Below are 12,811 nucleotides of genomic sequence, written 5' to 3'. Positions count from 1 at the left end.
CAGTTTACAGACTGGCTTTGTATATAACCACATAAAGGTCTTCATCACAGGCAAGATTCCACAGTTCAAAAATCTGTTAGTGGAAGAAGAAATAATTTAGTCAAAGCAAAGGCATTTAGAAACTGACACCTCTACAAACACAGTAACTTGCAAGTGGTCCAAAGAGACATGAGAAAGATCAGTGATCTCCACCTCACTGGTCTGTAAAAAGTAAATTTGTACATGCTGCAGACCCACTTTAGATCAAGGCTCCAATGGGAAGGGGAGAGATGATTTAACTCTTCAACACCTGCTTGGTTCCTAATTGACACCAGGTTCCCAGCACTGTTATTAGCATTTTAAGGGGGGGGAAGGCATGTATCTTTGAAATATTAAGGCCTATATGATCAGTCCCATTCATGTGGCTCAGCCAATTAAATGTTTTCCCAACCATGTGGGAACCAATCATGGAGAAAGGGCATCATGTGACTGGGGAAACATTAAGAGTATCTGTGAAGACCTGTTACAAACAGTTCTAATCCCTTTTCTTATAAAAGTGTTTTCCTGGAGTTTCTATGTCTATGACAATATTTATGTATGAAAAAATCTTAAGATTCAAGGGCCTTCTTTGGAATTATTTCTCCTTTCCCCTATATGTCTACAGCTTGTAGCATTGCTCTTATAGTATTCAGTCGCAGTCTAATGTAATCTGAGCATACATAACAGCAAGACTATTCACATTGGTGGCTACAACTGTGAGTAACAAATCTATTATTTAATTTCTTTAGTAACCTTTATATTCATGTTACTGTGTTAGCCTCTGGACAATTGGGACTGCATAGGCATTGTTTCCTTGTAGCTGCACTCATGCCAGTCTGGCAATGTATAGAATGAGGAATTCATGTGGAAGAGGAGAGTAATGGGTGAAGTTTGAAGTTCCCATGTCAGTATCACTGACTTTGACTGGTGAAGGGAAGGATGGCACACAATGGTATGTGAATTTCCCACATGGTAAATCTATCCAGTGTGATTTCCTCACATATTAGGATAATGGAGTAGAATGAGGCTTGTTGACAGGGACTAGCCTTAGTAGGGGGAAATGCATACATAATATATACTGCTGACTCCCCCCCCCCCTTGTGACCAATACCAGCTTGCCAGTATGTGTGATTTTGATTGAGGAAATGTCATGGGAGGACCCAGTGCTGCAGTTCTGATCCAATTTCCCCACCAGGTGGCTGTTTTATAAGGCTAATATATAGGTTGAGACTGAGAGATCCAGTGATAGATCCCCAACATAATATGTAGTTTTGCCCTGAGATTTATGTTTGTGTGTTAAGTGCCATCAAGTAGTTTCTGACTTACGGTGACCCTATGAATTAATGTCCTCCAAAATGTCCTATCACTAGCAGCCTTGCTCAGGTCTTCCAGACTGAGGACCATGACTTTCTTTATTGAGTCAATCCATCTCCTGTTGGGTCTTCCTTTTTCCCTGCTGCCTTCAGCTTTTCCTAGCATTATTGTCTGTTCCAGTGATTCTTGTTTTTCCATAATATGACCAAAATACAATAGCCTCAGTTTATTCATTTTAGCTTCTAGGGGGATTTCAGGCTTGATTTGATCTAGAATCCATTTATTTGTATTTTTGGCAGTCCATGGGATCTGTAAAACTCTTCTCCAACACCATATTTCAAATGAATCAACTTTCTTCCTGTTAGCTTTCTTCATTGTCCAGCTTTTAGACCCATACATAGTAATGGGGAATACCGTGGCATGATTTAACTTGATCTTGTTTGCCAGCGACACATCCCTTGAATCTTTTCTAGCTCTTTCATGGCTGCCCTTCCCAGTCTCATTCTCCTTCTGTTTTCTTGGTTGCAGTCTCCCTTTTGGTTGATGATGGAGACAGGGAATAGAAAATCTTGAACAATTTCCATTTCTTCATCATTAACCTTAAAGTTGCATAATTGCCCAGTAGTCGTTACTTTTGTCTTCTTGATATTCAGCTGTAATCCTGCTTTAACTTTCTGCTTTAACCCTCATCAGGAGTCATTTCACTTTTAATTGGATTACTAAAAATTGGTGCTATTTAGGGGTATATATCCCCTTTGATTTTTCTAAATTATTCACAAACAATTTTGACTTTCTGTTTAAAAAGATTCAGGTTCAACTTAAAAACTGGCACACAATGAGGTTTTCTTGGCCTGATTGAATTCAGTTAATTAAATCACATATTCAGTTAATTCAATCACATATTCTTCCAAAAAAAGTTTTTTATTTAGGGCTTTACCTATTTCAGTCACACAAACCAAGATCAATAAATGGCAATCTGAAATTAATAAATTCATTTGGGCATACAAAAAACCAAGGTTTCAACATAAATTACTTTATAGAGCTAGAGAGAGAGGCGGACTAGATTGCCCTAATCTCAAATTATATTTAGAAGCCTCTACTCTTGCCATAAAAACTAAGATCATAACAGATGAACCAAAACATTCCTGGCTAAAAATAGAAAATAACTATACTTTTCCAATCCCCATACAAGATCTATTTTGGGGTCAAGAACAAAACCTTTCAACCTTAGCCAAGTCCAACCCATACCTGGTAAATTCATGGAAATAAAGGAAAAAACATAGACAAACTCTCACACCAAATGGATGCTCTCCTATTATACCCTAAAAATGACTGGAAGCTGATGCGTACTTTGTCATGTAGTCCCCAGGAAGTACTAGAAAAATCTAGATGCTAAGGGGTCATAAGAATAGGATTGATTGTTGGGTAATTGAAATAATCTATATATCTAATTCCGAAGTTGCCCCCTGGCGTGCGGATACTTATTTCTGCACAGCGGGGGCAACTGAGGGGGAGGGAGAGTTTTGTGCACACGTGGGGCGGTCCCCAGGTGTGCACAAAAATCTAAAAACATGATAAAAATATCGGGGGGATACTTAAATCCCCCCAAAAGTGACAGAGCGTCCCCTGCGCATGCGCAAGGGATGCTCTGCAAACTCCCTGAACGCCGCCGCCGCCGCTTGGGAGCCAAGGGCCCCCGCGAGGCCCGGGCGGCTAACAGCTGCTCGGCCCTTGCCTGGGAGCCGGACGGGGGGGGAAGAGCAAGGCCTGGGCAGCTAACAGCCACTTGGCCCTCGCTTGGGAGCCGGACGGGGGGGAAGAGCGAGGCCCAGGCAGCTAACAGCCGCTCGGCCCTCGCTTGGGAGCCGGGGGGGGGGAAACAGCAAGGCCCGGGTGGCTAACAGCCGCTCGGCCCTTGCTTGGGAGCCGGGGGGGAGAGCGAGGTCCGGGCGGCTTGCAGCCTCCCGGGCCTCGCTTCGGAGCCGGGCGGGGGGCGGGAAGAGAGCCAAGGGGGGGAGATCGAGGGAGGGATGGGAGGTGGAGCAGACGGGGGAACCGGCAGGATGGGGGGGAACTTACCTCCTCCTCCTGCTTCCTCCTCTGCTTCAGAAGTGTGGAGCCCCCCCGCGAGTATTGCGGGTCCCGCCTCTTGTAAAAGTCTATTAACAAACATTAGTTTTGAAACTTTACACTTTCAAAAGAACTGGCAACAAGACCTCTCAGATAGACTTAAGACAGAAGATTGGGGGGGGATTGAGAATCCCATTCCTTTAGGTCTCCAATTTTTAATGTAAAATTTCAAATGATAAAAATCATGGTCCGTTGGTATTTACCTCCAACTCGACTCCATAGAATAAGTTCGATAAACTCCCCTCGCTGTACCAGGAAATGTGGTCAGATGGGTGATTTCCTCCACATATGGTGGTCTTGCCCAATCATTGAATCTTAAATATATTTTTAATTACAGGTGTAAAGTTAAATTTTCTCCCTGAAGTCTTTTTTATTGGAATACCAAACCCCTCCAGTAGGAAATAACGAATTAATCTCTATTTACCTTTCGACAGCAAGAAATACTGTAGCTGCTCATTGGAATAATCCTTTACCTCCACATATCAGTACTTGGTTAAGTTGAATCTGGTCCTATTTTGTTATGGCAAAGATTGCTGTTGACACTATGTGACCATACTCTGAGAAAGCTTACAATAATTTTGTTACAACTTGGTTTCCACTAATGCAATTTCTGTCTGAACAGGATATCATTCTGAATAATCTGATATACAAAGATATTATCTTTTTCTAGTTCTTTCTTGGGGGCCCCAACTTTCTTTCCTTTGTAGAAGACTGACTGTTCAGATGACCTCGCACGTTGTTTGGTGTTTTTTGTATGGAATTGACATGTATATATTTAAATAAAATCCTTAAAAAACAATAGTGGGTGTGGCAAACCCATTTCTTTTAAAACCAACCATAATTTTTCATGATCCACATAGTCAAAAGCTTTGCTGTAATGTATGAAACACAAGCTGATTTTCTTATGAAATTCTCTCATATGCTCCAGTAGCAAGCATAAATTTGCAATATGATTGCTAGTGCTTCTTCCTTTTCTGAATCCAGCTTGCACATCTGGCATTTCTTGTTCCATATATGGTAACAGTCTTTGTTGTAAGATTTTGAGCATCCACTTGCATGAGAAATCCATGAAATGAGAAATTAATATGATGGTCTGATAGTTGCTGCATTCTTTGATGTCTCCTTTTTTTGGAAGAGTGTTTCCATTCTGTGGGCCATTGTTTTGTTTTCTATATTTAGGCTTCAATTATACCTCAATCAGTGTCTTCTTACAAGGCAATATTCTGCTTGGGTATCACCAGTAAGATTATTACATTAAAATTAGCCTGTGGCTGCTATTAGATGGATCAGCAACAAATGTGTCAAGCTATTACATAGATGCAGTGCTAACAACACTTCAATGAAACTTTGGATTGATTCACACAATACAGTCTCCTCTTAGCCAGTGGATCACTTTTGGATCACATGTGAGCAGAGATTTCCATCCTTCGCAGGTGTGTGGGGGCTGGATTCTGATTGAGAATGTGGCATATGTAGAAAAGGTCTTTTTTTGGCTGTTACTGTTGAATATAGTATAATAGAATATAAGTAATAAAAATACAACTGGTAATATGCATGAAGGAAATAAATTCATTCTACAGCATGCAGTGTATACTGTTTTTATTTTTATTCTATTATAGTTGACTATTGATTTGGTACAACTGGAAGAGTCTGTAATGTATAAGCTCAACATTATGCTTCCACCGACAGTCAATTCAGCAATGGATATGATGGATGTAAATATTTAAAATCATGGACAATAATCAAATTGTTTAAAACCTACCTTTTTACAAAAGAAATTGGCTTTCCATTAAATCAATGCCCGTTGATTTTTTTTTAATGGTCTGAAGCTTCAAAATATCTTTTGCAAAGAAGTTTCCCAGTCAAAAATCCAAACAGTTGGTACAAAATATTCCTATGAAGCCATACAGACTGATACTCAATATGGTCATTGAGATCAGGCTGTAATGTAAAGCGATGTTTCACACCAGTTACATATATGCTTCCATTACCCAGGTCAATTTTAATTGTTCCAGGTGGCACCCTGGGATTTTCTTATTCATTTATTTATTAGAGTTGTACCTCACCCTTCTACTTAAAAAGCACTCATGGTGACGTACAATAAAAACAACTAAAACAAATTCAACCAATAAAAAAAACAAACAGTAATTTAAAACGCTGTTGCAATTTATGTATCTAAAGATAAATTCTTTCTCAAATTGACATTAATGTTAAGATGCTTTTTTAAAGGTCTGCTTTGGCTGTTTGGTTCATTTTGGGATACTGAGGGCCTGCTCCTTTTGATCTTGTTTTAATGAAGATTATAACATAAAAATAGTTAGATTTGAGTCCAGTAGCACCTTAGAGACCAACAAGAGTTTCAGGGTTTAAAACTTTTGAGAGTCAAAACTCACTTCATTAGACACAAGTAAAAATGGGGATCTCATACCCCAGGTGCTACTGGACTCGAATCTAACTGTTCTACTGCAGACCAACATGGCTACCCTCAGAAAGATCAAAATAGGCCCTTACCCAGAATACCATTAAACTGACACCATTTGTGGTAAAAGCCCACCCATTTTCAAAATTATTAAAGTCCTTGTTGAACTCCGCCTCCAGTACTAGCTTATTAGAGCCACCCTCAGTAAACTTAGACGAAGGAAAAACAAAAATACAAACCCATCCCTTTTTCTATTAGTAGTATTCAGGAAGAACTTGAGTATTTTTGAAGTTCCCTTAGCTTAGGGCATGCCCATTGCCTCAGTGGACAGGTACCTATAACTCTGTGCCAGGTCATTTACCTGTCCCCCTATCTTATCCATCATGCTGCTGAGTTGGGACCAGCATAATCAGTTGTGACAGAACCAGAACAGAACTGGTGGGGGGCAGAGAGTATGAGCCAATTTCACCAGTTTCCTGCACTTCCAGTTTAATGGTCTCATTAAATCAAGCACACAAAAGCTGCCATCTGAACTGATCCTTCATCCCAAAAGAATCATGGCTTATCAACAGAGTTTCCACTGGTCCTCTTTTTTCTAATCTGACCTGTTCAGTTGTTTCAAGTCTTTTTTTCCTTTGACAAGTGTTAACAAAGTATCGTCCTTTCATTTACTATGCATTGATGCAACATAGGCCCCTGCCATACGGCAGGGAAACCACGAAGCCAAAGTGCGGCTAATAGAGCCGCTCCAACGTTGAGACGCTGCGGCGGGATCCCACGGATCCCCTGGCCGCAGCGCCTCTTCTCCCCGGCAAGAGCAGACGCTGGGGAGGACGAGCCCGATGGGAGGGGGAGGCTGCCGAACTGCGCATGCCCGAGCATGCGAAGTACGGCCGGGGGCTGGGATGCGGCGGCACAAGGACGCGCCGCCGATCCCACGGCCGGCTTGGGGCGCTCCAGACGGCTGCAACCACCTAGATAGGTGGTTCGTTTTTGCAGCGGGGTAGCGCCATTTGGGCCGGATCAGGGACGGAGACGGCACGCTCCCCAGATGTTGAGGTGGGATCGCGTCCGTTTGCTCCGCCCCTGTTCCGTCCCACTCCCGTCCCAAATGGGCTCGTATGAACGGGGCCATAGTTTACTTAACAGTTCAAGCTGGTATTTCTTTATTTTTCTCCCCCCATCAGTGTTTATCCTCATTCAGTGGCAGTGATGAATTTCATGCAAAATTCTAAGCAAGTATGTCATTAACGGTTGATACTAGAATAAATTTGAAAACAAAAATGTTATGCTTGAAACCAATCCAGTCCAGCAAGAGACAGAACTATTGGCTCTAAGGTACAGTAGCAATGTCACCAGTTTAGCACTCCGCTGTAAATTTACAGTAACAAAAATAATAAATACATAGTTGATTCTTAACACAATAAATGTCGCAGGAATTGTCAGTTGGGTTAGGCCGGCTTTTCTGCTCAGTGTTCCAAAGTTTCCTCCTTACTAAAGCCCCATCCCACATTACTTTTTCCCCTGCAGGTCCCATGATATCCCCCCCCCACTTTTTTGAGTGGTCAAAGGAAACTCTGCCACCTGTTTTCATTGTGGTGGTAAAGCTGGTGGGGTCCAATCCAATGTATGCTTTTTGGTTTTCTGTTCATGATGTTGACTGTGTTTTTTAGTTTTTTAAAAAATCTATTTACCTTTTCAGGGGATTTCTGTTTCAGTATTATCTGCTGGCCCTGATCTTGCAGTTCTTATCAAGGCAAAAATGTAGGTGAGAATTTTGCCTCAGTAAGGACTTCAGGGTCAGATGCAATACACTCTGAGCTGGCTACAGATCAAAATTCTCACTGCATGGGAATCGAAAAGCTACAAGAAACACACGCGGTGCCATGAAATTTGAAGAGTCCTTTGGAAAGGTTGGCCAACTCTGTATGGCAACTCATTAATGAACTATTGTATTAAACTGCTCTTAAATTTATCTTTATCATTAAAGTTAATACAAACACAGGAACTGAGATGAACATTATACTAGTGTATAGTGTATTACAGCCATGTGAATACCCCACACTAGCCAAAGCTTGTCACAGCCATGGTTAGTACTTGGATGGGAGCCCACAAAGGAAGGCCAGGGTTGCTATGCAGAGGGAGGCAATGGCAAGCCACCTCTACTCATCTCTTACCTTGAAAACTCTATGAGGGGGTGGCCACGTGCTAGTTGCAACTTGTCTGCATTTAATAATTATATTGTATTGTGCCATCTGTATACATGTACTAGTTTAACTTGCTGTGCCTTTAGCCCAACTTCTTGAAGGACAGGCAACCACTGAAACAGGCTATTCTGGGAACTATCCAAGATGATAAGAGGCTGACACGGTTCCAATTTGCATTGTATGCTGATTTACACTCTTTCAGGCAATGTGCACAAGTATTTGTGTCACACTTTGCAGAATCCAGCAGATTCATGCACAGGCTCACCCCTTCCTGTCCTCCCTTTCATGACCTGCCTAAATTCATAAGAAGTCATACAATCAGCATTGCTGTCAGATGGCCATCTAGCCCCTGCTTAAAAACCTCCAAACAAGCAGAGACCACCACCTCCCAAGGAAGCCTGTTCCACTGAGGAACTGCTCTGTCAGGAAGTTCTTACTAATGTTTAGCTGAAAACTCTTGATTTAACTTCAACCTGTTGCTTCTGGTCTGACCTTCTGGGTAACAGAAAACAACTCTGCTCCATCCCCTATATGACAGCCCTCCTAATACTTCAAATACCAGAGCAGAGTAAAGCGATATCATCCCTTTGCATGATCTGGACATTGTATTTCTGTTGATGCAGCCCCAAATCATGTTTGCCTTTTTAGGTACCACATCACACAGCTGACTCATGTCCAATGTATGGTCTACTAAGACACCTAGATCCTTCTTGCATGTACTACTGCCAAGAGAAGTCTCCCCCATCCTATAATTTTGATTTTTCCTGCCTAAATGCAGAACTTTACAATTATCTCAGTTGAAATTCATTTTGTTAGTTTTAGTCCAGTTTTCCAGCATGTCAGTATCATCCTGTTTCTTGATTCTGTCTTCTATTGTATTTTCTACCCCACCCAATTTAGTATCATCTGCAAATTTAATGAGCATCACTTCCAGGGCTCTTTTTGTAGAAAAAGCCCAGCAGGAACTCATTAGCATAATAGGCCACACCCAATAGCAGGAACGCACTAGCATATTGGGCCACACCCCTGAAAGCACAGCTCATTAGCACATTAGGCCGCGCTCACATGTTACCAGAAGTGTGGTTATCCAGCCACACCCACCTTTTGCTTGTTATTCTGTTTACCTTGTTTGTTGTCAAAACCCAACTTGGAAGCCAGCCGGAACTCCGTTCCTGTACATTCCTGCCCAAAAATAGCCCTGATCACCTCTATTCCTTCATCCAAGTCATTTATAAAGATGTTGAACAACACAGGGCCCAGGACAGATCCCTGAGACACTCCACTTGTCACTCCTCTCCAAGTGTTACCACCGATGGCCTGCCTCATTGTTGGGGGAAATTAGCTCTGCGGCAGGGGAGGCCAGAGGGGTACCAGGGATCGCACACCTGTTTATACCAAGGTCCAGTACAGTAGGAAGACTCCAAAATGAAGGGTAAATTAAATAGTTTTTATTGAAGAATTTCCCTAATTATAAGCACACTAAGCATTCAAGAAAGAGCATGCAGTTCAGAACTAATAAAACAGAGGTGATGGTAGTGGATAGAAGCAGGAAGGACAGTAGTGGAGACAAAGGATTTCCACACAGACATATGTAACACATAAGGGCTATGTGAAGTTCTGGAGACAGAAGGGCTATTTTCCAGGTGGCCAATGAATAGCTTTACAAATGTAGTTACTGCATCGGGTGGAACTCAGCATTGTTTCATATGCATACCTTGCTGGGTGGAGGGGGAAGACTGGAGACTGCATCGAGGGCTGCCTTGTGCAACCTGAAAGTGGAAACCCTTTCCCAGAGCTTTTGGCTAGCTCTGTGGTTCAGGCCAAGAGTGCCCTCTTTGTACTGACTTTGTGGGTCCCTGGTTCAGGTCAGAAGTGGGGGGCCCCATTGTTGGGGCTACCCAAGAGTAAGGCAACACCTCTGGGCTACGCAAGAGAATGAGGAACCATTAACAAACACCATTTGGGTGTGATCAGTCAACCAGTTACAAATCCATCTAACAGTAGTAGGATCCAAACTGCATTTTATCAACTTGTCGACAAGAATATCGTGTGGAACCTTATCAAATGCCTTACAGAAATGAAGATAAACAGCATCCCCCTGATCCAACACAATAGTAAGTCAAACAAGGTGATTTATGCTGCGGTCACACACACTAAACAATCCACTTTCAATCCACTTTCCAACTGGAGAGGGGGCTTAAGTCTCCCTCCCATGCCATTTTCCTGAATTGAAATGACCTTAGGAAGGTTTCTTGGAGCTGCAACCATTGTCATAACAATGGGACCATTCACTATTGTCATGTCTGATTTGTTGCTTCTCATAGGGTCTGTTCAGACAGCTCTTTAGATTCGTGCCAGGCACGAGTGCCTGGTGGATTTAAAGGTAATGTCCACATACAAACATCTGGGAAACGTCCTTGTTCCATGGGCATCCCGTTTTGCCGCGCTTCGGAGCCATACTTAAAAGATACCACTTTAAATCTAGAGTTTTCGGGTCCCAACGGGACAACCATGGACTTTCACCTGTCTGATCATTCCACCATCATGCAATCCTCCCATTGGGGTGGTCTGATGTCAGACCATCCCAAGCAGGCACGATTTTTAAAAAATCACCACTCAATATGCGCTTAAACGCATTTAAAAACGAGGCTGCAGAACCCCAATCCAGCTCCACAAAAACACTTCAATGTTTTGAATGACCCGTGAGTTTAAGGATGATCGGTTAATGGGATGGGAGCTGGAGGGAGGATGGGTCTTTTGACATGCAAAATAGTCCCTCCAGTGAGCATGATCTCAATGGCAACGGAGATGGCCGGGACTCATTTAGTCCAGCCCTGCAAGCGTGGGTCAGAACAGAAAATGAAAGAAGAATTTGGTCATGCTTGGGCTGTCCTGTTGGTCGGAATTACAGCTACGTGTCCCTCATGCAGTGATTTGAACGTTTGATTCCGCACACGTGCGGATCTACAAAGATGTGCGATCACGCCTATGCATATGTGCAAAAAACCCACTGCGTGTGCCTCCTTCAGTGGACACCGTCTAGACAATTCACAGCAGAAGCAGCATGCGGTAAGGCAATTCCCCCGGGGGATGTCTAGTCGTGCAAGGACGGATTAAAAAGATCAGGATTTTGCCACTTCACACAGTAAAATCCAGTTGGAAAGTGCACTGAAAGTGGATTATTTAGTGTGTGTGAGCACAGCCAAAGGTAGTCTGACATGACTTGTTTTTGAGGAACCCATGCTGGCTCTTGGTAATCACAGCAATCTCTTCTACATGTTCAAGAACTGACTGTCAGATTATTTGTTCTAAAACCTTTCAGGTATGGATGTCAAGCTGATGGGTTGGTAGTTCCCTGGATCTTCCTTTTTATGTTTTCTTAATACTATTGTATTATACCAATAAAATGTTATTGGGAAGAAGATGGGGACAACATTTGCCAACCTCCAGTCTTCTGGCACATCACCTGTTCTCCAAGAATTGTCAAAAATGATAAACAGAGGCTCTGAAATAATATCAGCAAGTTCCTTTAGTATCCTTGGATGTAATTCATGTGACCCTGAGGACTGGTTTCATTTAAAGAAGCTAAGTGTTTATGTACCACCCTATGCCTATTCTCTACTGCAACTCCCTTCCTTCATCATGTGTTCTTTTTTTGACAGGTTGAGCACCATTTCCATTGCAAGAGAAGGCAAAGCAGGAATTGAGTACTTTTGCCTGCTTTTCATCACATGCTAAAATTCCACTTGGCTCTCCCCCCAGTGGGCCTACCACTTGTTCTTTTTTGTGCTCTGAACATAAGCAAAGAACCCTTTTTTGTTGTGTTTAGCATCTCTCACTAGGCTAAGCTTATACTGAGCTTCAGGTTTTCTAACACTCTCCCTACAAGCACAGGCTATTTGTCTATAGTCATCCTTGGTTATATGGCCCTTCTTCAGTTTCCTAAATGTATCTTTCTTAATTTTCAGCTCTTCAGAAAGCTGTTTATGAGGCTAACCTAGTTTCTCTAGATTCCTCTTATTTTTCCTTCTCATTGGAATTGTTTGTGATTGTCTTTTCTTGCTTTTAAGAAACTTCCACCCCTCTTGAACTCTTTTTTCCTTGAGGGTTTCTGACCCTGAAATTCTATCCCACATAACTTTGTTAGAGATAGCTTTTCTAAAGTCCAGCCTATATGTCTGATTACTGACAGCTTTTCCCTTCCCCAAGATCTTAAAATCCAAAATTATATTGTCACTACTACCCATGGTGTCCACTAGGTTGCTAGCCTCCAGGGATCTCCCACGTTTACAACTGATCTCCAGATGACAGAGATCAGCTTCCCAGGAGAAAACGGCTGCTTTGAAGAGTGGACTCTATGGCACTGTACTATGCTGAGGCCCCTTCCCTCGCCAAATCCTGCCCTCTCCTGGATCCAGCCCCAAAGTCTCCAGGTATTTTCCAATCCAGACCTGGCAACCCTAGTGTCCACTACTTTCACCTCATCCACCAGTTCTTCCCTGTTGTTGAGAAGAAAGGGGACCCGCAATACTTGCGGGCGGGCGGGGGAAGAAGAGTTCCACACAGAGCAGGAGGAGGAGGAAGCAGCAGTAGCAGGTAAGCCTCCCCCCCCCGGACACCGGCGGCGCGGCCTGAGTGGCTGCCAGCCACCAAGCCCGCCAATTCCCCCCCCCCCCCCCCCCCCCCCCCCCCCCCCCCCCCCCCCCCCCCGGGGGGGCGGGGG

Source organism: Gekko japonicus, unplaced genomic scaffold (assembly GCF_001447785.1).
Source record: "Gekko japonicus isolate JY-2015 unplaced genomic scaffold, Gekko_japonicus_V1.1 scaffold494, whole genome shotgun sequence".
Taxonomy (NCBI): Eukaryota; Metazoa; Chordata; class Lepidosauria; order Squamata; family Gekkonidae; genus Gekko; species Gekko japonicus.
Note: the sequence above shows the minus strand (reverse complement) of the source record.